A 3,973-nucleotide genomic window follows, 5' to 3' on the forward strand; every position below is an offset into this window, starting at 1 on the left:
TCTCATGAATTCCCTACGGAATACATCCCAAGTAATGGCTTCACCTGCCACGGTCAACCTCTCGTGAGTCTCTAGCCACCAGTCATCAGCTTCGACTGCTAGCATGTGAGTACCATACCGAACCTTCTGAGCTGGAGTGCAATCCATAACACGGAAGATTCTCTCAATCTCTTTCAACCATCCCAAGGCTGCATCTGGATCATGCTTCCCTTTAAACACCGGCGGATTCTCTCTTTGAAAAGTCGCCAAGCTACGTGATCCAGCATCACCACCAGCATTTGGCAAGTTCTGCACAGCTTGTGCCATTGCTTGCATTGCGGCAGCCATTGCAGCGTCATTCCTTCCAGCCATCTCAACTTATCACTACAACACAACATAAAAGTTAGACTAGTAACAATTACACAATTGTTAGACAGTAACGACACGACAACTGGCCGGACAGACCGACCTGCTCTGATACCACTAATGTAACACCCTTCTAAAATACCCCAAATATTTAATAACAACAACAAATATATATATATATATATATCAGAGTAATCATGCACCAAGGGTGTCACACAACATTTCACACCATAATAACTGTCATGCTCTTTATTTAATCAAAACAACATTTTTGCAAAATTCGCAGCGGATAGAATCAACCAACCATTCAAAACATATAACGTTTTACAGGTAAAAAGGTTCAACAATCAACAATAAACAATTAAAACATCCCGTCCCGATGTTACATCTATCAGAGCACGACCCACTACGTAGACTACACTAGACTCCAGGCACTAGCTTCTACTCAATCACTGCTCGTTACCTGAAAAATAGTTGTAAGGGTGAGTTCCTCAATCGATATAACAACCATTATAAATTATCATGTTATGTTAAGTAAATTTACACGTTAATCACCCTAATCATATCATGCATTCAGTAACGGCACATCAACTCAAATATCATACTCAATAACAACGTAAAATGCAACTCAACAACAACATAAAATGCAACTCAAATGAGACTCGACTCGTCATGCATGTGGTACCATTCGGAGTAAAACTCCCAACTTAAAATCATTGCCATTTTAGTGGGCATCAAGGCATAAGCCTTCAACTTTCAACTTAAAATTTTGCCAATCCAGGCCAACGTGGTGTGAGCAAAGCTCCATAATTTGCCAATCCAGGCCAACGTGGTGTGAGCAAAGCTCCGACTCTATGCATATGAATGTATATGGCATGTACGACTTGCAATTTCAACAACATAATAATAACAGCAACACAACAACTTTTTCAACAAAACAACTTATAATCAACTTTGGCTCATCAGCCTACAACTCAGTATTTTCAACAAAACAACTTATAATCAATTTTGGCTCATCAAGCCTACAACTCAATATTTTCAACAAAACAACTTATAATCAATTTTGGCTCATCAAGCCTACAACTCAATATTTTCAACAACTTTAACACGACTTATCAACATATTTGCATCAACTCTTCATCACATGACCCAACAAAATTACTCATCATAATTAACTACAATAGGCCACTCACCAATTGAGTTCACAACAAAAAAATTAACAATTTTTCCACACTGCAACAGTGTTAACCGGTTAACGCCCTGGGTTAACCGGTTAACGCAGGAAAAATACATTTTCTGGCAAAACGCGACAGTGTTAACCGGTTAACGCCCTGGGTTAACCGGTTAACGCAGGCAAAACAACACATTTTCACAAATTATAACAGTGTTAACCGGTTAACGCCCTGGGTTAACCGGTTAACGCAGGCAAAACAGCAGTCCCTGCGTTAACACAAGGCAGAATGCAGAGTTCTCTGCATTTTCCGCCGTTGGAGGACTTCCGGACCTCCGATTCAACTTCCGTAAAAAGCTATACGTTCGGAAATTCACAGTTAACCCAAACACATATTCAATTACAGCCTAAACACAGTTTCATCCAACGAAATTTTCCAGCATTCCTAATCCCAATTAGGGTCAATTCAACGGCTATTACTACCCATGACATGTTAATCTATAATACCCATTAAACGACGATAAACCCCCCTTACCTGAGATAATCCGGCAAATCTTTGAGCTTCAAGCCTTTCCGTTCTTCAACCTCTGCTTTTGCTCTTCCCCTTTGCCCTTTTTCCACTTTTCTATCGCTTCTCTGCTTTTTCACGTAAAACTCTTTACCAACAATGAAAACCCTTTTTCTTATTCCAACTTATATATTTTCCAAAATAATAATAATAATCCAATAATATTTCCAATTAATTAATTAAATTAATAAATATTATATTAATTCAAATTAAATAATTAGCCTTATTTTATCGGGGTGTTACAACCACCACGAGTGCTTTCACTCATGGATAACCGAGTTAAACAATGTTAAATAAAGTGATTCGTGGGAGGAAACATGTGATTTTAATTGCTTTCATGTTATTTCATTTTGCAGGTTTGGTTTGTTTTAATAAGGAATGAAAACTCAAGAGAATAGGGCAAAAAGAGCAGATTTTTACAATTCTCTTATATGTTTCATTTTCCACCTCCTTCGGGAGGTCCTTTGTAAGTTTTTTCTTCGCCATCTCTTCTCTTGCTTTAAACATTTGGTCCATGTCTGGTTTAAGTTTGGGGGATGGTCCCCCTCTTTTACTTTTATCGCATTTTGTGTGTTTGTTAAACTTTCTCCCAATAAAGGTTATAGCCTCTGAAAAACTTTCTTCACCTTGATCTTCATCCTCTTCAGCGTTAAACGCAAAAGTTGTAATTTTGTTCTTCTTTTCATGCCTGTCATTTAAGACCATCTCAAATGTTTGTAAAGAACCAATGAGTTCATCAACTTTGATGTGGATAAGGTTTTGGTCTTCTTCAATAGTTGTGACCTTCATATCAAACTTCTTAGGAAAATATATTAGGATTTTCTGGCCAACTTTTCTTGAGACATCTTCTATCCTAATTCAAAGGAAGTGTTGGCAATGACACAAAGTATAATGTTGAAATCAGAAATAGATTCATCTTCATTCATTCTTAGATTCTCAAACTTTCTAGTGAGAAGCTACAACCTTGAAATTTTCACCTTGGATGTACCTTCACGAGCAGTTTAGAGAATCCCTCATGCTTCTTTGGATTTAGTATATGTTTTAATCAATCTAACATGTTTTTGTCTGTACCATTTAAAATAGAATTCAAAGTCTTGGAGTTTCCAAGAGCTTCATTATCTTCAGCATCAGTTCACTCAGCTTATGGCTTTAAACTTTATGTAACATCTTGAGAAATAATCATAGGGTGTTTCAACTACTAGAAAATATACTTTCGGTGACACAATATTACAACGACCATTTTCCACCGTAGTCATATCACATTTTTCACGCGCATGTTTTATTTTATTTTATTAAGAAACTTTTCATCACGTTTCCTAAAAATAATTGTGGTCATAGAACTTGGATGACAAGTTTCTAATCTCAGCATCAACATTTTTCTATTTTTGAATAAAAATAAGCGTGTGACCATTAACATTTTTTGTTATTTTAGCATTGAAAGTATAACTACTACGCTTGTTTCATTCAATTGTGGTTATGATTTCCATATTTCACTACAGTTGTTTCTTGCAACTGTTATGAAATTATTTTTACTTAATAAAAACATAGCATACACTTTATTTCGTTCATAACACATAAGGGTGCCCTAGCAAACGATACAATAATGATAGTGAAATCATTTATGGAAACGAATATCATTTTTGGAAATTAAATCTTTATCCTCTTCGACTTACGGTACATTATTATTATATGTTTATCACTCACTCGTTGTGGTAATGGTACTTCTTTATGAAATTTTATGTTCTTCGCTAGGGTTACATTTCGTTTCTTGGTTTATTTTTTAACATAATGACATTGTGATGTGTATTGTTCAAGTTGCCCTGTTTATGTTTTGTGGCCATAACTTTATTCATTTTTTATGAATATAACTTTGCTCATGTTACAAACTC

Source organism: Lathyrus oleraceus, chromosome 6 (genome assembly GCF_024323335.1).
Source record: "Lathyrus oleraceus cultivar Zhongwan6 chromosome 6, CAAS_Psat_ZW6_1.0, whole genome shotgun sequence".
NCBI classification, from domain to species: Eukaryota; Viridiplantae; Streptophyta; class Magnoliopsida; order Fabales; family Fabaceae; genus Lathyrus; species Lathyrus oleraceus.